This window comes from Pteronotus mesoamericanus, unplaced genomic scaffold, assembly GCF_021234165.1.
Source record: "Pteronotus mesoamericanus isolate MK-2021 breed Mesoamerican mustached bat unplaced genomic scaffold, CSHL_Meso_final contig_20, whole genome shotgun sequence".
In the NCBI taxonomy this organism is placed as follows: Eukaryota; Metazoa; Chordata; class Mammalia; order Chiroptera; family Mormoopidae; genus Pteronotus; species Pteronotus mesoamericanus.
In genome coordinates, this window is record NW_026555085.1 from 97,378,918 (window position 1) to 97,402,946 (window position 24,029).

General features: G+C 37.5%; 1 protein-coding gene across 3 annotated transcripts in view; it reads left to right on the top strand.

Moving 5' to 3' along the window:
- The window catches only part of SCAF8 (SR-related CTD associated factor 8), a 153,695-nt gene that overhangs the window by 73,926 nt on the left and 55,740 nt on the right, over positions 1-24,029 (top strand). The window lies entirely within an intron of this gene.

Below are 24,029 nucleotides of genomic sequence, written 5' to 3' on the forward strand. Positions count from 1 at the left end.
GCTTTCATGTGGTCCTATGAACAGTCACTTAGTTTCCTGTGCATTTCCAACAATTCATCATTTGCTCTATTTATCTAGAATTCTTAAGTTAGGTTTGGCAACCCCTTCTCCCCTCATAAAATTGTACCAGCTATTTAAAATTGGAGGGTTTTGCTTATCTTATGTAATGATCTAGAGAGCTCTAGAACTTTAAGATTCCTGGGTAGAAATAAAGTCTTCATACAGGGACTGATAGAAATAGTACATTATTTTGTTATTTGGAAAAGTGGAAAGGGGGAGTTTCGTGTCTATATTTAAGGTAGTTCAGCCTAGTTTTGCAATTTGAGTTGGTGTCCGATCTTTTCCTTGGGGTGATGGGAAAACGTGCGACAACAGTATAGTTTTAATGTCTGGGACAGATTTACCTTGTCTTCGAGGGAATCATATTGACTGGGATAGCTCTCAAATTCTTCTAGTTGCATTTACCATTATTAAAATTAAGTGACAGTTACTTGGATTAGATAATACGAAAGAATGTGAGACTTTTCAGTGACTCTTAATCCCAGGCTTTGTAATCACTTTTTGGGCCCTTATGTGCAAACTTGAAAACAAAATATGTGCAAGTATTGCACTGATTTAGAGACTGTGGTGGTACAAGTTTCCACGTCAGTTATCAGGACAGAATATGGAAACCCATCTTGGAAGTGAGTAACACTCCTGACATAGCTGAAAAAAAAATTGTGTGTATTTGTTCTCATGCTGTCCTTGTTTTGTTGTATGATATATGAAAGGCTATGTAATCATTCTCCTACTGAATTTTCAGAATTGATATTTATGTTCACCATGTTTAAAAATTATGGACAGAAGAGTTGTCTTTCCTTGATAAGTTTGACATAGGACCTATCACATTTTTGATGCTTTTGATCGGTGTTGTCATGAGAATGCTAGCACTAGAAATATGCAAGGAGTAACCTAACTACTTCGCTCTAATAAAATGATTTAAAGTGCTACAGGCAGTATTGACATTAGACACTACATCACATGGTGTTTTGATTTGTGATTTATTAGAGAGAAATATGACTTTCTGCAGTATCAGTAGACTACAGTATTAATATACATTAATTAACATATAAGTGGGTTTTATGTCTTTAAACATTTCATTAAACATTGGCTTCTGTTCTTAGCATAAATGTATATACTATACCTTGATTATTTATATTGTAGATAAAAGTGTATTTTACAGCAAAGTATTCTTTATCTGCAGCATGTAGGTGGAATGCTCCTTTATTCTAATTTTATATCAATACAGAGGGTGGACAGATACTAAGGAAGCACAGGAACATGGAATAGTATAAAATTATTTGCTTAAAACTCTGGAAGTTTTATATTTAGTTGATAAAATTAGTTATTTATTACATTCTCACCAGAGTTGTTTCTTTTGTCCCAGTAATTTAGTTGCTTCATTAAATTTATTGGCCATTTTTCACTCATATAAAAGGCTGTAGTTTATGGAGCTATACATTTAGGGTTGGTTTGGGGGTGGGGCGATTGTGTTACATTGAAAAGGAAAAAGTTACCTCTTTAATTGGACAAAGTATTTTTTTTACAAACACATAGTTCATCAGATTTAAGGTGCCATTGGTTGTAAGGAACACCATTCAGAATATTAAACATGCTTCCAGTATGACATGCCAGTGATTATAAAACCCATCTCTAATTTAGAAATGTCAAAATATAAAAAGTGTCTTAGAATCATAGAATTACAGTATTCATTATGGAGTTTTATACCTGTATCTTAGATGGGCACAGCCTTTAATGAAAAAGAAATTTTTAATATTCAATTAAAATTTTATTATACTTTATGTGCCTTCATCATTATCACTTTACTGGGTGCTATATTAATAAGATGTTTTAAGGGCTTTTTAACTCTTTCAAAAAAACTAACGTTTTCTTTGTAAATATTTTACATAATATAGAAAAGGAGATCATTATCTTTATATTATTAAGATAGGCAAAATAAAAACTACATTGTGAATAATCATAATTACTGCAGCGTGGCAAAGAATTATGTTTTCTTTAATTGATGCTGTGGTTTTATATGAAACATCTTTTAAAATATAACTTAAGTTGATTTGTATTTTCCACTCCTGAAGCAAAAAATCAGATTACTGTAGTTTATAATAGGAAATTTAAAAGCCAAGTCCCTTGATGCAACAAAACTTTCTGGAACTAGAATTTAAAATTAATGGCCCAGGTTGTTTTCTTTTGGGGACCGTACTTTACATAGGGGCGTGCATATTGGAAGCAGTTTGAAATACATTATTTCTGTGGTTTTAATGGCAGGAAATATGGAGCTCTTTGAAAATTTGGGGGTTTCGGAGGGTCACCACAAACTCTCTAGTACAGAATTTCCTGGGGTGATAACATATTTACACACACACTCCTACCTTCCTGGGTACATGTGTATGTATATGCGTGTGTGTGTGTGTGTGTGTGTGATATATATATTACACTATATTACACACACTCACACACATTCCCACATGCCACCACTTTAGATATATTAAAATATGTAAATATTTCATATTCTATATACTTCAGATTCTTAAAATATTTTAAAAAGTAAAATACTTGAGTGGTACACAATTCTTTAATGTTTCAATAACAGATACTTATTTGTAGCAACTGGTGTTGGAGGATGAATAAAAATTAGCTCAATTATCACATGTTTTGAACTCAAGCATTAATTCAAAAATGAATTATAGCAAGAAAGTGATGGAAGGAAATATATGAGATGGGTTTTTTTTCAGGAATTATTTTGACTCAAGTGAAACTTTGTTTAGGATACGTCAAAGAAAAATTTGCTTGATAGCATGTAATTAGATGCTTTGATTGTAGAAAGAGCCTGTTCGGGACAAAATTGCAAGCATTGACTTTTTCAGGGACAGAAGTAATGTTACTAGTGGGACTACTGAATTGTGGGTTGCACATCAAAAACCAATGCAAATCAATGTATTTTGGCATGAGCTTTGCACATTTTTTTCCCTCTACTTAAGTCTCTCCTCTGCCAGGGGACTCTTCATTCTGTGTGTACAATTAGAGTCAACTCTGCCTTGTTCCAGTCAAGATACAAAACAAATATTCTAAGTAATTTTTAAGATGTATACATAGTGTATCAAGGGGTAGAATTGTGCTAATGGGCTTAACTTTATATTGCATGAGAAACGTCAGGTAGTATGATGACTGTAACGAAGGAAGCTGTGAAAGTGGCTTATGTATGCACCGAGCTCGATAGACGGTAGAGAGTGAACTTGGAACTTGTTTCTTTGAACCTGAGAATTAGATGTGTGCAGTGAGCACGTTACCCCTGCATAGCAATAGCAGATCCATAGCGCTTGGTTGACCTGTGTTGTCCCACTTCCCCTCACCCCAGGCCGGCATCACCCGGTCCCACCCACCTTGATCAGCTGTCCCAGTTTTGTGTTTTCCCTCCCTTCTCAGAACCTTCTCATTCATCTCATCTCAGCACTCTGGCCTCCTTTTTGACCCATCATTCCAGGCAAGGACTATCAATTGGATTTGTGTTGAAAACGGTTTGCTACCCCTTGGCTTGGTGATGTCGAAGGTTATTTCCAGCACTTAAATACCTTGAATCTATGAAATAAATTTTCTCTTCTGTAAAAGACCGGTTGAAGAAGCAGGAGGAACAAAGGGAAAGACTAACTATTGAAACACTTTTTGAAGAGAGGACAGATTTTACTGCCTTTGGGTTTTCAAAACTGCCTTTAACATTTGCTAGATGTAATGTCTTTGAACAAAAGTACTGCACCTCTTAGCTCATTTCTTAATAATCTACAGGGTTACATTTTTAAAATTATTATTGATATTTATATTGAATGGACATGTGCTATGAGAAGAACTAGAATAATTCTACTACCTGCATAATACAGTCTCATGACAGTCCTGTGAGGTAGTTGTTATTTTAATATCTATTTTACTAAAGAGAAACCTAAGTCACAGATTTAAGTGACTTCCCAAGGTCTCATAACTTGTACGTATTTGAGCAAAGATTGAAATCCAGGTCTATTAAATTCAAAAATTAGCTGTACCACCTAATAAAGTGCCAGACACCTACGTCGCAGAGACTCACCAACTTTTTCCTCTTCTCTTTAAAAAGGCAAGTTGGTGCAGGAAAGCGTAAACTTGAAGAGCCCCACCAGGGGCTTATCCTTACGGGGTAAGGCTGCAGTTTAAACAGTAACAGAAGTTGTGTTTTCACGGTTGCAAGTACACTTGGGGCTGTCTTGTGCTGCAGTTAAACAATCACTGCGGCTTCATTTTTCTTAGATTCTATGTTCAGGATTTGTTTTTTTCTTAGGGTTATACCATGATATAATACTGTTAACTTTGGAGGCATATTTCTATTGCATTGATACTAAATAAGATTTCTTTTTGACATTTCCCAAAAATTAAATAAAATTTCAAAACTTTTTATCCTTTGAAATTATTTAATACATCTAAAGCAGAGCCAATGATTCTTTGCAAATTTACATTTTAGATTGCGGCTTTGGCAGCTCCCTTCCAAAATTTGGCATTTATACACTGTATGTCTAAGCCAAAACTTAGTACCTGTTTTTCTTGGGTATAAAACTCCTTTATTCTTTATTAAGAATAAACTCCTTTATTCTTTATTAAGACTATTCCATCCATCACTTAAATGAGATATGTAAAGTTACACATAATAAAAATTCAGTGTTAGTCTTTATTCAGCACTTGAATTCAGAGGGTTTAGAGACTAGCCTTTGGTGGCAGTGGATAGTTTCAGGTGTTTTAGGTTTTCTTTCTTTTCAAGTCTTCTATTCAACTAACTAACTTAGATTTATGGGAGGTTTAATTCACAGCATGTCATGAGTTGGCTTTTGATTACCCTTTGCAGAGTCTTGGGACAGATGACCCTAAACATTGTGTCCATATTACTGCCTAATCCACACATCAGGGGAACATGCTTATCATGTTTGTGAGTTATATTTCTATTTCTACTAATTTTGCCAAAGGTAGTTACATTTTGCTTATGTTGTGATTATTACATTAAATAAAATGTTCCTGCATTTGAACAATCATTTTTTAATAACATGACTCTTGTTTTTATTACTGAACTTGGGTCAGTTTACACTTAGTAAGAATATTAGTAAAATCAGAAGACTTTTATTAAATAAAATAACCGTTGAAAATATAACAGGATAACTCTTGTTTAAAAATTGATCTTTTCTTTCTATGGTGACGGATATTACTTTGAGCCTTTTAATTGGAGAGGGTAGCACTTCCCATCTCAGAAGGTTCTGGAAAAATCACATTTTATATCACTGTGGTCATACCCAGGTTAAGATGGATTTAGAGATTTCTAAGTAGTAAAACCATTAGGACTTCATTTGGGACTGTGGGTTGTTGTTGTTTTTTTTTTTAATGTATTTAATATTTTAATTACAGCCCTCTCTTTGCATCATATTACTTTCTGAATTGTTACTCCAGTCTATGACCACAAGTTAAAAATTGTCATTACAGGGAGAGAGGGTTTGTGGGTGGAGAGACTCAGTATTTTTTAATCTCGTGTTGCAGACATTCTACATAATTTATCAATATCTTCGGATATAGAGTGTTTGGTAGAATTTCTCTCGTTTAAAAATAAGAAGCAACCTCGCAGTCCCTGGTCACACAGCTTTTGATTTGCATAGGTGTTTGAACCCAGGTTTTGCTGACTTCAAAGCTATGCTATACCTAAAAGGTGCTTTTCGGAAAGATAGATTTTACTGTAAGGTTAGTGTAATTAGTTTCCTAGGGCCGCTATAACAACACACCAAAAGTTGGGTTGCTTAAAACAACAAACATTTTCTCGCAGCTCCAGAGGCGGGAAGTCTGAAGTGAGGGTGTCGACAGGACCGTTCTCAGCAGGAGGACTGTTCTCACCCCTCCAAACCGCTAGCAGTTCTCAGCAGGCCAAGGCCTTCTTGGCTTCTAGATGCGGCACTCCAGTCTCTGCCTCTGTCGTCACATGGCCGTCTTCCATCGTGTGTGTTCCCATCATCCTCTCCTCTCTGTCTGTGTCTAAAATTTCCTCCTGTAAGGACGCCTGTTATATTTGATTAGTGGTTCGCCCTACTTCAGTATGACCTCATCTTAACTAATTACGTCTGCAATGACCATATTTCCAAATAAGGTCACATTCTGAGGTCCTGGGAGTTAGGACTTAACATATTTTTGGAAGACACAATTCAAAACAGCCTGTAACTTTAAGTTCTAGAACTATTTAAGATCTAAGTAGGTAGACCTTTTACATTTGAAAACACACAGTGGGAAGGTAGTATATTTCAGAATGACAAAACACATCTTTACAGAATTCCATTTTTTAATTACTTTGGATATTTTAACAAATTTGAAATCCCTAATACAAGTATTGTAAACTGTTACATAAAATAGCACTGCCTAACTCTTTAGATGAAGTAGTAATGTTCATACTCTTATGTCTTTTAGTAATAACTTGAACTAAAGGAATTTTCAAAGACAGCCCAATACTATTAGTATTATATAGCAAAGAATCTAGTGACTGTTAATTTTCCTTGCATTAAAAAAATTCTGACTTTTTAACAAGTGGACCCTACTTGTTATACTTATTACTGCATACAGCTTACCTGAAAATGTGCGATGTGTGTCTTTCCATTTCACTTACATTGTTTGCCCTTTAAAAATAGTATTAGCATTTTCTGTTTTATATACTCATTACAGTTTCCTCTTAGGTAAGTGATACAATGATATCATTTTGCCATTTCAGTGGTTTATTAGAACTAGGTTATTTACCAAATAAATTGCCAGTTCACAATTTACCTACTTAGCATTATTATAACATTAATACATTTCTCTTTTTTATAGAATTAGCCAGCAAAATCTCTTGTTGATCAAGTAAACAACACTTTGTATCTGACTGAAATTCAAGTTACATGGCTCTATAGGTCTTAAATGGGTGCCGGAACAAGGGCCCCTCTAACTTTTATAGAAATTTGCACGGAGAATTCTGATTTTTATTTGAACAGTACCAAAGCACTTAGCATACCACCTGGCGTTTAGTACTACATAGGTGTCACTGTTGTTAATAATTGTCAGTAGTGGGGTCATAAAGACTTTTGGGACAGTCAAATCACTGTTGTATATTAAGTGCAAATAATTAAGGGGTTATTTGTGAAGATTTGACAATTACAACCCAAACTTGGGGGAAGGAAGAGAACGGAGCTATGTGGTTCTTGGAGCTTAATGGGTCTTCTAAAGCTTTTCTGCCTCCAGGGCTTCAACAGCTTGAGCTGCATTTGTGTTTCTGATCCCCAGTACCAACCTTGAAACCCTGTTGGATTCATTGGGCTACTGGCAAGCATCCTGCAGGCCTAAGTTGCTCACCTGTCTTGGAGAAATGGCTGATCTCTTTTCAGGAAGAACAATTAGAATACTTCCTTTGTTAATTGTTCTTGTCTAGATAGTAATGATATGGTTGTTAAAAAATAGTATTGCCAATTTTCTTACACAATGTAGTAGGAACTCAAGTTTTAAGGTTTTCAAGTTTTAGGAAACTATCAAGTTTCAAGTTAGTAGGTTTTTTCCCTATGGGACTTGAGAAAAACTGCGAAGATTTATACTTTACCCATGAATATATTCATGCTAAAAAAAAATTGATCAGAAAAATAACCCACTTTCTTGAATGTGTCTGAGTCAAGCCACTGTATTGGAAAGCACATTTAGGATATGATTAAAATTTTTTTATTAGACCTTCCTATGTGATGCTGAATTTGTAAAACACACTCAGAGCCATTTTATCCCAAAGTACCTAAGGCTGTCAAATAAAATTTGAGATCTCAGGAAATTATCTGTTTGGGGAGAGAAGTGAAGTTCCTTGACTACGGCTGAGTCTTGAAATCTCTGGTCACTCGTAGCCAGCTGAGGAAGACATAGTAGGGATCTCGGTTCCATTGGAAATCACAGAATGCCCAATAACCATAGTTATCTGAAATTTCAAATGTAAAGCAACTTAAAATAATAGCTAGATACTTTAGTGGATAATGTAAAATTTAATTGTTACCTTGATTTAAAAATCTTAATGTAGAAGAGGGCAACTCAAACTGTTACAGCTCTGATCTTTCTTTGCCACATTGGTTATTTTAAATTTGTTGATCTAAAGCTATAGATGTGGGACTTTTTTTGGAGAAGTCTAAGTGCCTAGTATACTTGCCCCCAAACTCACAATTCAAAGAATTGTTTTAATTTAAGCTGTGTGTTCATAGTTTTCTTTATAACATGACTTATATATTCTGGGCAAGTAAAATCTGTGGTCCACACTCAATGGCAGACTAAGGTTGATTTCTAAACTAATAATGAGTCTTCAAAGGATCGAAAAAGGATTCTCCTCATCCCAAAAGTAATCCCACTTAACTGATAGTAAGAGTGGGAATGTGGGGAATGTTCATGGAAGAACAAGTTCTGTTGGAGTGTTCACCTGGGAAACTGGGAATAAGGCCCTGCCCATCCATCTCTTGAGCCTCTGGCTATGTGATGATTATTCTAGCTCCCCCAAAATTGTAGACAATGGTATGGTCTTGATTCTTTTTTAAACCGCTAAACGTTAGATAAAAATGAATTTAAGAAGATACAGGAGTAGTATAACCCCGTATTAAAAAACAGTCGTGCTATATTGGTTCAGCAGATTGAATGAGGCTGACACTGTGGTTAGTCCTTTCAGGTGTGATTTATCTGAAACTTTCCAAAGGAATGCTTTACTACTTTACCCTCTATTCTTAGCAGTTTAGGTGGCTCTCCATTCCTTTCTGTAGGTCCAAGTGGTTGGTGGTCTGGTGGGAAAAGAAGTGGTTATAGAGCACTCCTTTTTTCTGGGTTTCTTGTCAAACACCTACTCAGGCCTCTTAAACAGAGCACCTGCTTGGCTGGGAGCAGTTGAGCCAGGTTGATTTTTCATGTAACTATTTCTTCAGTTATTCAGTAGTGATCTCACTTCACTTTTGTTTCTCTGTTGACTCTTTTCCTTTTTTATTTAACATTTCAAAATAGTTTCTAATCTGATACTCAATTGGAAATATATATGTGTGTGTGTGCATATATGACTATATTGTATCAGATACCTTCTCGAAGAACCTTCAGCAAATCTTAACACATTTTCTTTTGACCTTTTTACAGTAGCACTTGGATATTTCCTCAGGAATAAGACAACTTAAAACCAATTTTTTTCCCTGTATTTGAGTCTGTACCTGCTTACCAAGCTTGTATTTAGGTATCAGATCTGTAAAGCCTGATATTTTTCTCATCAGGGCCGACGCAGTTTTCATTAGTAAAATGACTCCTTTAAATGCTTTAGTGACCAGAAATGAATACAAAACTATACTCAGTACCAAAAGCACTCTCATAGCATGAGAGTGGGCAAGAGAACCGCCTACAATTTTTAAAGTAGTAGTGTTTCTGATAGGTGGCTAAGACCATACTAGCTTTAAGTCATTTTGAGTCATCTCTTCATCTGCCATTTTATTATAGCCTAATGTACTCTTCACAGTGTTTATCCAGTGCTCTTCATAGCATCAGGACCGTGGTTCACTTGTGGGTTTGCTTCTGCTTCTTTCTCTAGACCAGCTGGGCCCAAAGCTGCCTAAAGTCATTTGGGGCTGAACAAGACTTCAGAGAGAAGACAGATGAGAGGCATGGCTGGGAGTGGTGCCGTGGGGTCAGGCACTGCCTCCTGTTGACCTTTGACTGTCTTGCAGTCAGTGTTCAAATGAGAAGAAACCTATTTTTCCTTTCGTGACTTTTTTTTAAGGTTGGTTTTATGAATTGTCAAACTGATGATTTCAAACTAAAGTACTTTATTTCATTGAGCCAGTGTGCATATGATTGAGTCATAGGAATAGAGATAGTATGGTTTCAATATATATTATGAGTACATATTTGAAATGCCAGATCTGGGATGATGATATAAAACAAAAAACTCAGACTTTCATCTGGCTTTGGAATTTTTAGCCCAGGGAAGAAAAATCTCTTGGGCTCTTCTGCTCAGATGTGCACCTTTGGGCTGACCCTCTTTAATATGACGACTGATCCTAGTGAATGAGAAATCAGTAGTGTTCTCAGTGCTCTTGTGACCTTAATTATTGCCACAATCCCCTGCTTTCTAAGCACAATGGCGTATGGAATAAACCCCTGTAATAGAGCTGCTGAGACCCTAGTGCCTGTGCTCCTGACTCTCCCGTGTCTTCCTGATCTTACAGCTTTCATCTGTAATTAAGAATCTTTGAAGCCCTAGGAGAGGGACCCACACATTGCAAGGCTTGCTTTCCCTGTGACTTGCACGAAAGAAAGAACCCCGAGTCTGGGGAAGGTTAGCATTATAATCCCCGCCAGTGTTGGAATTTGTTTTTTTCTTGTGCTCTAAAACTTGAGCAAGGTTTAAAAATGTGGAAGATGCACCATCGTTGCCCTCCCTTCCCCGAGAGAGACAGGCACTGGGCCCCGCAGCTGCGGCCGGCGCCATCATCCACCCCAGACTCCTGCCTGCTGAGCCCCGGTTTTCCACGTTTCCCCAGGCAGCCACTCCTGGTCACCGTTGTTCGCAGTCGATCGGAAACCGCATCTTCATCCTGATCCTGAAGCATTTTATCACTGACCTTTGGGTACCTTTTTTCCGCACTTGTTCCATTGTCCTCTCCCATTTTGCGTGCACGGTTTGTAGCGCTTTGGGGGTGCTGCACAGGCTCTCCTCCGTGGAACGCTGTGCGGATGCTGCCTTTGCCTTCACTTGCCTGGAGGTGCAGCTACACGTCACCTAATGTAGTCAGCCAAGTGCCTGCTCCCAAATTCTCTTATTTTTCAAAAAACGATAGATAAAATGATTTATTAGTTCCTAATTTTATATTTTGACTTTATTTTCAGCTCTTCATAAAGGGGAGAGGAATCCTAATGAAGATGTTAAATGGAATAATTACTTGTTTTGCCATTTGTTTTAGGTTGACTGTAACCTTACCAATAAACTTGTTTTAAATCATTATTAGAAACATGCTAAGGCATAACTACCTTTGAATCCAATTAATTTTTGGTTTCAGTTGATTAAAATAAATTTTTATTTTTAATGTTAAGGGGACAATTATTTGTATTGAATTAAGGAAACAATGGAAAATAACTCAGAAAAAGAGAATGGAATTGGAACTAGTATACTCGTATTACTTACCAAAGAAAATGAAACAAGAGGCCAATACAAAGATTGTGTAAGAAAAGAGCAAGCATTGTTTAGCATCTAAATATACCAAGATTCCTTTTGAAATGAAAAAGTGAAGCTTTATCAACTTTTATGGTTTTGACGCCCAGGTATGTTAGAATACTGCATTCTTAGGTTTTGGGTGATTGTGGAAATCAATGCGTGGCCCGCTGACTTCTTACTACTCAGTGCCCTCAAAGATTGTATCCATTTGTCTCTATCAAGGAAAATAAAAACAGTCTCAGAAGTGTGTCCACTTTGGAACTTGACTGAACTCAGAACTTTGAAATGCCAGTAAAATCTGATTTGCTTAATGTTGGCTTTGAATTAATTTGATTTAGTTCCTTGCAGCAATAGATGCAGAGTTGTTTTCTTATCTGTAGCCTAAGTTGTGAGCCAGGTATTGAAATCCTTAGATTTGCTAACTGTAATTGAATTAGATATGTCTAGACTGTTCTTTAACTGTACTTAGGTTCTTTGTCTCAATTCTATACATTTTCACATGTTTCCAGATCATGTCCAATTTTCATTTCCTTTGGGAGGAAGAGAGACATAATACAACAACCTTAGAGGTAATCTGGGTTGCTGTACGAACATGTTTTCCTTCAGTAGATTTTTTAACTCGCTGGATGTAGGCCTCGGTATTGCTTTATAGTCGGGTTTTGGGTAAAGTGCACAGGCTTTTTCTAATGTACCCATTAACAGAGATCATATCAGAAGCCTCAAGTGTACAGGTCAAGTTGCAGTTAGAGATGCATTTGAATGATGTCATTGTTCACACTGGTCTGTAGAATATGGAATTTCAGCTTATTTTTTCTTTTTTTGGTCTTTTGATCATTGCATACAGCAGATCTGAATCCAACTTGAGTTTTTTTTCTTTGGAAGAGAATTGGTAAGGTATCCGAAGCACTCACCATTCAGTATTCAGAGCACCGTCGGAGGGTTGTAGACCCTACAGGAGTTGTGTTTAGCAAGTGGGACTGACCATGGTGAGATTATAACCAACATCGAGGTTTCTCTTTTGTGGAAAAAAGTCCTATCCTTGAGCATAGGCGTATTCTGAAGTTAATTTAGCACATTGCAAATTTATCATTTTAGCATATTTTAGATATTTGTGTTGAGGTGCATCTGATCGCTTGAAGAGGAAGCTAATGCAAATTCAGCTCTGTTAGCTGCACGTGAAGGTGTTTCAATAAGTTTATGGATCCAGGAGAAAGGAGAAAAACTTCTGGGGCTAAGTTTCATATTTTTATAAGAGATACTTCTATGAGATGTGTTTCTTTGCAGACCGCTTTCCTGGGTAATGACGTTGACAAACACTAAGCGTCTTACTGTGCACCTAGTCTCTTCACTTGTGTGAGGGCCATCGCCTCAGCTGTGCTGTCAGCAAGAACAGTGTGCGCATTTTTAGGAAATCCTACGATTGTTAAAACATACACCAGGTTTTCGGGCTGTCAAGATTGTATTTAGAGTTTAAGCGAGATAGCTTGTTTCCTGAGCAGTCACCCCTGGCAGGGCGCTGTGACTAAGCTGTCGGGGCCCAGGATTAAAGGACGAGGACGGCATAGGAGAGTTAATATGACAGGTTTTCAAAGATGGTGCCTAATTATGAGATTATTTCACTTTTATGTCTTAAAAATCAAATGTTCGTTTTAATGGGTAGGACTTGGGTCAAATAAAATACAGAAACCTTCCTGTTGAAGATGTTACAAAATTAGGATTAAGTTGTATATTTGGGGGGGTGGGCGAGTGATTCAGCTTTTACCCCTACATTTTTGTTCTGGTAAACAAGAACGTGGTTCTTCTAAGGGTAAGAGTGAGAATCCCTTTTTCAGGATGATTCCATTCCTTAAAATGTTAAGAATGTTTGGTAAAGCTCCTTCACCGTGTTCTTCCAGCGCAGGTTCTTAGTGTACGGTTTTCGGGAGAGCCCATGGTGGGAAAGAGACTGCTCTTCCGGCCTAGGAGAAGAGAAACTATTCCTGCTACCCAGGCAGGTTTCTGTCTGCACTTAGGTGCCTCTCCCACTCTCCGGAGTCTTTACAAAACTATGCCACTCGCCACAAAACATACTTTTTTCCTCCCCTCTCAGCAGAGGGTCCTCCTTTCTGGCACAGCCGGTGGATGGAAAGCACTTTGTTTCAGGTGCCTAGCTTACCTCGCATTATCTGGTCTCCGCTTCTAGACTAGTTGTATTCAACCAGCAAGAGGCTGGCCCCCAACTCCCCCAGAAGATATTTGGCAGTGTCATGCCAAGACAGTTGCGGGTGTCCCATCTTGGCTGGGGTTGGCAGTGCTCCTGGTACCCAGTGAGTGTTGGGGCAGGGGTGCTGCTGAGCATCCTACGAGGCGTGGGGCTGCCCCTGTGACAGAGGGTTCCCTGTCCACATGGCGGAGACGCCTCACTCCGGCCTCAGGAAGAGGAGTTTTTCCTTATCTCTTTCCCATGTTTTTAATCTTCCCCTCTTTGCTGACCCCAGGTTTTCCTATCAAGATGCTTAAGTCTTTCACGCTCACAAAAAATAAAACTTGCCCTCGCCCTTTTGTCCTTTTCTAGTTATTGGTCCCTTTATTCCTTTTAGCGCAGGATCTTTGGGCAGAATGTTTTCCTTTGTCTCAATTTCTCCTTTTCCCCCCTCAGTGCACTGTCGTCTGCTTTTGACGTCACCAATCCACTGAAATTGCTCTTTGTAGAATTTCCAGTGACGCACTGGACTCTGTGATCTGTTTACCTTCCCCGTCTCCTAGGCAATATCCACTATAAACATCTTGTGTTCCAGCCATTTGATACAATCTGCAGCTTGGCCGGAGTCCTCTACTGCTTGTCTTACTGGGATGGGATCCTCTTCTCCACAATGCAGACCCATTTGTCTTCAAGACCCTGCGTTGCAAGGGCCCCGTCTGGCGCCTCTCTCTCCCCCGGGGGCGGCCATCCTCTCCTGCCGCCTTTATTCTAGTGCCCTGTGGTTACAGTGCAGTTACTTGCTGACAACGTTTGCTCTTTGGGGGTCCAGACCACCTCTTATTTATGCTCCCAGTGAAGTGCCTGGCTCGTAATGCATATTTAGGAAGCTTTGTTGAAAGAATATGTGAACATTAAAAAAGAAACTAGAACTGTCGAAAATTCACTGAGCTCTGAAAAAACTCCTTGGCCACACAAAGCCTTAGACCAGCAACTTCGTCATCTCTCTTGGAAGTTTGCTAGAAACTCCAGCTCGAAGTTTCTAACACAAAACAGTCAGGATCTGCATGTGAAAAAGACACACAGGTGATTTGGAGAAATGATAACATTTGAGAAATAGGTCTCTAGCTCATTTCTCTTTTCCCCAGCAAATGTAGGTTTTCACATTTTCAAATGGAGTATAGACACATAATATTTTTGATGTTTGTAAAGATTAGAATAAGTGCTTTTATAAATAGGCTTAAAGGCAAGAAGGAAAAAGTAAAATGCAAATTTCAGGGCAAGGGTCAATTTAGTAACTTCTTACGTATCCTTTAAAATTACGTTTCTTGTCATACAACAGCAGCGCCATGTGACTTGGTTCTGATGAGGAAGAGGGATTGTTTTTTAACTAGGGGTGCTGCTTGGCATGTTTAAGATTTGATTTGATATTGCCTCTGCTGATGTTTGTAACGAGAACCTTGAGTGCATTTTCCATATGAATATTCTTATTTTGTGTATAGATTGAAATTTCATTAAGACTTGGGACGGGGACTCTGGGTTTAGATTGAGAGGATAAATTCCTAGACTTATTTGCTCTTTTCTGATGTGGTGGGTGCATGTCCCAAGGTTTATGGAGGCTTCACTTCACCAGGAGATAACTGGCTCTGTGCCCATAAGGACTAAATGTAATTTAATAAAGTGTAAACTGCCAAGCCTTTATTCCTTAAAAGTTACTATAAAGTTATGATTCAGCTGTGTTTTTAAGATGAACGTATAAAGGTGAATGCTATTACATGGCACAACTTTTTTGTAATAATTATAGGGTTTTAATTGTAGCATTGAAGTTTCTATAACATAATTTCCAAAAATATGGAAATCTAATTTTTGATTAATGAGTCTAATAAAATAAAGACAGCTCAAAGTTAAATGTTTTGATCAAACATTTAAGTTCCAGGTTTCTTGTCAGATTCTTTTAAGCAGTTTATAAAACTTTATTTTAAAGGCTTAACTTTAAACTTGATTTTAAAACTCAAAATAGAACTGCCTAGGGGGTTGGGTAAGAATTGGGGAGAGCATGTTAACCACATAGGTTTATCACTGGAATGGACACACTCATTCCTAGTAAATTCAGCGAATACTTATTGAAAGGTACATATAGATCCTTCATATATATTCATATATATATACACATTCATATATATATTTTTAATGTACTTTGAAAGATAAAAATTGGTGGTAGGTGACTGAGAAAGATAGTAAGGAGATGGAAGAACACAGTCCCTGCTTTGAGGAGTTTACCTTTCAAGTGGAAGAGAGCCAGCAAACTGAATGTCAGTAAAACGTGTGTGAATTGCTCTAACAGGAGAATATACTGGAAGCTGCTGGAACACAGAGGAGGGACACGAGTTGCTAGATTTCACTTAGAAGTTGCGTTTTTATTTCAGCAAATTAACTCCCTAAGAGTCAATATCTTTGCCTATGCAATGAAGATATAAATGTATCTACCTGGTAGGGTTGTTTTGAGGGTTCAGTGAAAATGCACATACAGTGCTTAGTAGAAAACCTAAAGCAGACTTGCTTAATAAATGTTAGGCTGCCGCTCCTGAGTGTAACTACAGAGAACTACAGTGCAACTGCTGTGTGACTGGAGAACCCCCCTCTGGCTGTGTGGCTCCTGCCTCCTCCCGCCTTTTTTCTTTGTGCATCCGTGACAGCCCTGACACGCGAGCGGACGTAAGCTTCTCTAAAACCTGGGAGGCCAGATTGAGATTTCTGTGAGTGCTTATTTTCCCGTACTGTCTCCCCTCCTTCCTCAATGCGACTAACTCTCTAAGTTTCCAGAACACAGGTGGTCTGATCTTTTTACAATATGTTGCCTCTCATCCTTCAAGATCTGCTCTATTGTATAAGGAATCCCTTTGTCATGTGTGACTATTTAAATTTGTAAAAAACTAAAAATGTAGTTTCTTAATCATATCATCCTCAATAGGCACAGCTGGCTGGTGGATGCCAAATTGGTCAACATACGTATAGAACATTTCAGAAGTTCTGTTTTGTAGCAATATTCTAGAACAGTGACTGCTGATAACAACATGTAGACCCCAGAAGGTGGGCTGTTTACCTTAGCAGTTCATGATTCAAAATCCTCTCTCTGCCACTTATATTTAATGTTTCTTAAAAAACCTGTCACCTTTGGTTTTTTTCCATTAAAGAGGTATAGCGCGTGAACAATTTTGATCCTTATTTTCACAAATATAAACTCTGGATTTGCCATTTAATTCTCATTTTAAGACTTTTATTAAACTATCTTGGGTTTTCTTTTCAAGTAAACTTTAGCAGTTTCAAAACAACATTTTTAGGCAGCCATCTTTAAAATGTTATTTCTGATTAATGATAACAGTGTCTGATTAGAGTAAACATATTCAACGGAGTACTTTAAATTTTTTCTTCTTCAGTCATATCTTTTACATGCCCATTGTTTTTTCCTGAGTAACTCAGCATGCATTTTCTAAATACAGACAGTCTTCATTTAGGGCATTGCATACTTCAGCTGTCATTTACACCTACATTGTAACTTGTGGCACACGCAAACATCCTAAAAAATGGTTTTGAACAAAAAACAGCAAAAAGAAGACCAGGGTTCTCTAGTGACTAGCAGTGGCGAGTTTACAGTGAGCGGAAGTGTTTGGGCTACAAACATTCCAGATCCGTTCTCCCAGAGCCTACGGCTAATCTATCCCAGAGGGGTCCTTGTGAATGCCTGTCAGAGACCTTTTTAAAAACTCTACAGCCCTAGAATTGTTCCTTATTTTCTGATTTGTTCTACTAAAAACAATTTGGATTTACAGATGTATAAGTAAATGCTAAGTTTTCATAATACGTACTATTACCATGTTGCCCTGTTTGATTCTTGGTATACTTTATGATACGAAGCTGTATTCTCTACATTATGTAGAAACATCTGTTGCAGTAACTATTCTGAAAGATTGGCTGTCAGATCAGAGTTGAAGAGTAAGTGAATAACCCCTTAATGTTTTTATTGTTTTTCATTTATATATATTTTAAATCCTCACCCAAGGACATGCTTGTTGATTTTAGAGAGAGGGTGAGGAACACTGGTGTGAGGACCATCGATTGGTGGGCTGCTGTACGCCTCCCGACAGGGGACTGAGCCCAAAACCTCTCGGATTACGGGACGGACTCTTCAACCTACTGAACCACGTGGGCCAGCGCACCCCTTACTGTTTTTGAGAACAACTTGAATTTACTGTTTGAAAGCACCCTAGATAGATTCTTGGCTGTATTTTAACACAACACAAAGCTTAGAATATGGCTTTTTCATGGTTAAAGACCTAGGGAGCAGTTTAAAAAATATGTATACATATTTATTTCATGTAAGTTTATATATAGCTTACATAGTATTCATAGTTTATACATCTCCTAGACATACAGTGAACCAGTTTGAATTCAAAGGTTTTAGCAGGCAAGCCAAGTGACAACCTTAGGTGGTTGTGTTTTATATTGTTTTTTTTTTTAAACAGGGCTAATTATTGTATCTAACTCAGGTATTTGCTTTGAGGTCTTAAAAGGCAATGCATGGTACTAATACATGCTACAATGTGGGTGAACCTGGAAAATACTATAAGTAAAAGAAGCCAGACACAAAAGACCACATAATGTGTGATTTGTGTATGAGAAATGTCCAGAATAGGCAAATAAGCAGAGGCAGAAAGGAGGCCGGTGGCTGCCAGGGGCTGAGGAGAAACGGGAAAGGAGCGTTACTGCCAACCGTACACATTCTCTTTCCCCTGTGATGAGAATATTCTGGAATTAATAAGTGGGGAGGTTGCACAACTTTGTGAACATGTTTAAAACTACTAAATTGTGCACTGGAAAAGGGTGGATTTTATGGTCTGTGAATTACACCTCAGTAAAAAAAACAAAAATCTGCCATTCATATAAAGCACGTAACAGGTACCCGATATGTAATAAGCTCTCCAATAAGATCATAGACTACCATTACTAGGAATGATTTGTGAATTTTAGGAAAATAATGCAGAAAATCTAGAAAATGTACCATTTAGCATTTTATTTCACTATCTGAAGTTCTCACAAGTTGTTTAACTACTAAATAACATAGTTTAGTTATTTTTCTCAGCACTGTTCATGATGTGAAAAAAATATTTGCTAACACTAGTTTCCAAATTCAGATGTTAGCTCTAGCAATTTTTTTTTTTTTTTTTTTGCAGAAAGGAATCCAGGTTTTAAATTGATACTACTATATCATTTCAACAATTTCTTAACATAAAAATAAATGTCATTAGAATGGTAAATTTTATGATCACATATTTTACCACTATTTAAAAGATAATAATTCCAAATCTAATGGGAGTTGTTCATTCTTAGTCTTTACTTGCCATGTTTATATCTTTTTACCAATTCAGAAAAAGATAGTCATGCAGATCTTTCGTGATGGCAGATTATATGTATTTTCAGTTTGGAGTGTTTACATTCAGAATTATTAACAGCTAACATTTCCTGTTATATATACCAGGTATTGCCTAGGGCATACCTTATATTCACCTCAAAATGTCAGCAAGATAAAGGAAAGATTCAGTGCTTTGGTCTTGAGTGGGGGAAGAGGAGAGAAGCCTCAGGCTTCTCAGTTCAGCTGTGATATCAGTGCCAGTTATCGAATAGAAAATTCTCTAGCTTTCGGAGTCTGTGATAAAATGTACTATAGAGCTTCATGCAATGCTGGTAGCAGGAAAAAAATGGATAGCTTTTAGGGCTTTACATGAGAGAGACTTGAGAATAAAGACAGTTTACTAGGTGTAACCCCAGTGCCTAGGAATCCGTTGGTCTTGATGTATAATGGTTACTCAGATATTTTTTAAATAAATTCCAGGCATTCATTGGGATGCAGTTTGATAATAAATGTATAAATTGTGTTAACCATTATCAAGCTGATTCAATATGACTAGCATTTTGTTTGGAGTGGGGTCTCAGTTGGGATGGAGATACCGAAATTCTCTAAATGTTTTTGTTTTCAGGGAACTTGGAAGGTTATTGGGGGAGGGGAGGGTGCGGAATACTAAAGAACCATGCAGTAAAACAGTTGACTAGGGTCAGGTGCCTCAGTATTGGTGAAGATGCGAAATGCTGCAAGGAGTTGGAAAGACAACACCGTGGTCCCCGGAAGTGACGGTGGAAATGATACTTAGGGCAGAGGCTTGAAGCACTCACTGCCTAAGGTGGAGGCAGAATAATGGGTATTCCAGGCAGAGCGTTGACCCAGCTGATCAAAGGTGTAAGTCTGTGAACCAACCCTTCTGAAGCTGATGAGATGAAAGACCCCTCGGGCTGAGTCTGGCAAGGTCACAGGAAGGCGACACTTGGCGTGATTGCTTAGGTTGAGGCCAGGTTCCACAGAACTGAGAATTCTGGGTTTCATCAGGTAGGCAGCGGGGAGCCACTCGGTATAGGTTCTCAAACTGAAAATGATTTAATGCCCTGCTGTTTAAGGAGCAGTTAACTGGGTAGTTTTATGTAGGAATGAAGATGAGGGTGCAGAGACTAATGGGTTTGCTGCGTAGTACCCTTATGGGGGTAGCGTACACGTTCATGGGACACGAAAACCTGGTTCCTTTTTCTCGCTTTTCCCTCTCCTGTCTCTTTATTGCTTCCGTTCTAATAGGTGCTGGACAGTTACGGTAGCTGTTACTCTTTGGGTTAGTGGTTTTAGAGTCGTCTCTTTTATTTTGATAAGTGATTTTTGTAAACAGAGCGTTCCTTATCAAATTTTTGTTAGAGTTTAACGATGCAGTGGCAGAAAATTCACACATTTTGACAGGGCCCACCACCTAGCAGAATCACAATATGGAAGGGACCACCTATGAGGATATCTCACTTTTTAACACAGTGTTTCGCAAAGTGTGGACCGTGTGTAACCTGAATTAGAATTTCCTGAAAGTTTGTTTAAAATGTCGACAAAGCCCCTCCCCTAACCTAGTGGAGCTAAAAACTTTGGGAGTAGGTGGGAAATTTGCATTTTTAACCAGCAAATCCAGGTCCTTGACTCGTGCATACTAAATTTTGAGAACCACTGATGAAAGACATTTTTTTGTGAAATTATTCTGGCAAGTAGTCTTAGATTTAATTTCCTGTTTATTAGGTTCTTTCCTAGAGGAACATTTTCAAGTAGACCGTCTTACATGTGACATCTTTTTCTCAGGTGGAAGCCAGAAGAACATTAATTTGGTGCTTTTGACCCAGTTTTGCACTTTTGTTGTAGGGCAATCAATTTCTTGTGTGGTAAAACATACAGTTCCCCTTTGAAGGGTTGAATGCTATCAGCATAAGCAACCCATCTGGTGTTGTGTTTTATCTATCAAATCCCATTAGGTCAAATTCCTTTTCTTTAATAAGGTGCTTGGAGTTGAATGATTCCTTCTCTGTCGGACTGCTTACTTCAAATCCCTTGAAATTATTAGGCTCCTCCTTAAAGTGAGATAAAACGACTATTGAACCTGTATTTTTAAATTCTAATAACTATCCAGCCTTTAAAAAAAAAAGTTGAAACAGGAGTTCCAGAATACTATCTTGGGAGGGTGAAAGGAATTTTCGAAGTAGAATCTATCATATTTTGCCATGTGTAATGCACTCCCACGTATAAGGCGCAACCGCATTTCTGTGCCCATTAAACACGGGATTATTATACCCATAGTATAGAATCATTATGCCCATGTATAATGCATATCCTTATCTTTCCTTCAAACATTTGGGCAAAAAAGGTGCACATTTTACATGGCAAAATATGGTGCTTCTTCCTGAGTAAAAGCTCCCTTTCAGTTGCCCCTGGCTCACCCTTAGCTCCATTGATCTTTGGTTAATGTTACCATTTTATTACTTACTTGACTGAGAATTAACAGATAATTGGGTTTCTTTATATTTATTGTAAGTGGATTTAGGAGTGGAACTCAGAAACACTTCCTCCCTACGGCTGCCACAGAGAGCGCGCTCCTTTTCATTCTCGTTCCCCAGTGACGAGGCAACTAAAACGTGTTGTTCTGATGGGTCTAGGCTGATAATCATGCTTAAATAGGATTATCATAAAATAAATTTGTCAAAATTTGTTTTACCAAAAAAAAAAAAAAAAAAGTTAGGTACTCTGTCCTGTTTGTTTTTTTGTTGTTGTTGTGAAAAATCTGTCACACTGATCCCATAATGCCTGTTTTCTTTCTACGTTCCACCGAACAGTTGCCATTTTTTGTCATTCAAAATAGTGTTTATCTCGTGATTGTTTTTCTCTTTTATTTTTAAAATAATATATGTTCATCTAAAAAAATGTATTAAATACCAAAGGAATAAACTAAAATATTGAAAATTAGCCAGCCAGCCAGTTCTCGCAGAGGCAACCACTTACCCAGCGCCACGGGGGCTTCAGGACACTTCCATGCTGCATATACGCCTGTCGATTTTTTCAGTCTTGCATAATTTTCCACGGTTCAGTTAGCCCGTTTTCCTCTTTTATATCCCATCTTGGCAGAGTTTAAATGATATTTTTGCCTTTCAGGGTACATTATTTTAGAGTACTGTAAGGGCTTCAGTATTTATGTAGAATTTCTTGACTTAATGTTTATAATTTTAAAAGTCATACATTTTCCCAGGGAATTAGAGTTAACTTGTATGAAATTCCCGCTGAACTGAGTGAAGCATGATCCTGTCGGCCGAGGGGAGAGAGTGAGGCAGGCAGGCGAGACCACCCTGAACTCGCACTGGGCCCTCACTTAGTCTTCCCTGTGGAGAGCTGGGCGTCCATTCAGCCTGCGACCCCAGCGCGTATTTTACTGACACGGTTTGCTGAATAGGAGTATTTTAACATCTGTTAATGTGGACAGGCCTTGAGACAGAAGCCTAATACTTCCCATCCCATCCCCCCAGATCAGAGTCCTTCAAGTCACTACAGATATTGTTATATGGGGTGAGGGGAGGGAGTTGTACAAAATCTTAGATAGCTTTTTACTGAAAACTCTGTGTTTTAAGGGTAAATTATTTAAAATGTGTCCTTACAATTATTTGTATAGCAGTCCTATTTTCGTTAGCTGCCAATGCCTCAAGAGCAAGGATAGTTAATGCTTTATACAAAACGCTTTTATTCCTGATCATGCCTTACATGTGGTACAATAAATACTGGTCAATAAATTAATAGAAATAATAAAGAGGAAATATATTACAGAAGTATTTAATTCCAGTTATCAATGTTAAATAGAAATATTTTTATTTTTGTTAATCTATTACTTAAGTAATAAATAGTATTTCTTGAAAAGCAAATCTACATTTAATCTGTATATATACAGGGTCTGGCAGAAGTAACCCCTGCTTGAGTGTGGTTGGTAGGGTAATAATATAGGTGCAATAATTTGTAGTTTTAATTTTAACATTTCACTTAACGTCTCATATGGTGTGCTTGAGTGTGATATTGTTATTTTACAGAATTACATGCTTATGATTTTGTAATAAAAGTTTTTGTAATAAAAAAGGGGCGTTATATGTGCTGAACCCTGTATTTTGTGAAAAAACCAACAGACTCGCCAATGTGCAACTAGTTTTTATTATGTATGATTAAAAAGAAAGACTATTATCAGCAAGATTAGAAAGTTGTTACTTCCCCACATGGGAATGAAATTTTGTTTTGAGCATTCATCAGTAAAAAGTATCATTTTGAATTCTTTCCTACTTTGTTTTATGAAGTGGAAAGTTGTGAAAATTAAGTTTCCAGAAAATTATTTCGGCCTACGAGAGTTAAAATTATACCTGTTGGTTTCAGAAAAATTCAGACTTGGAACTCATGTGCAATATGTGCATGCCTGTTAGGTAATGAAGCATATGACGGCTTTGAGGTCAAGTATTATTTTGGCAGTTTTTCCACGTGTAGGTAAAATTTGCAAGTTTTATAAACTTAATAAACCTATCTACAACTAATTTTATTTCTGATAACCTTTGAGATAAAAGGAAAATAAAAACAAATTGTTTGTATTACTTTGAAAACAAGAAAGCAAAATGTAAGAAAGTGGACCGCTTATATTTGACAACTGAAAGTTTCAAAACATTTGAGAATTTTAAATACGTAATTCTTGTTCTGTAATTGGTGCCTTTAGTAACTTTTAGGGTGTATTAGAGGTATTTCCAAAAAGGTTATTTTTTTTATAACAGCTTTCATGCCATGACATGTACTCTGTTCCTGCTGTCACCAGCTGGCTTAAAAGTACTGTTCTTTCCATATTGTGATACTATATATCTGGCCTATTTTTTAAAAGATTTTGTTTATTTGTTTTTAGAGAGAGGGGAAGGGCAGGAGAAAGGGAGGGAGAGAAACATTGATGAACGAGAGAATAAGTTGCCTCTTGTATGTACCCCAACCAGGGAGCCAGGCATGTTCCCTGACCCTAAATAGAACGGGCTGTGGATGCCCAACCAAGTGAGCCGCACTGGTCAGGGCTATCTGGTCTATTTTAATTGGAATGTTTTAATACCGGTAGAGTAGGGATTTTTTTTCATTACATTCTTAAAAAGATTCCAAAAGAATACATGTTC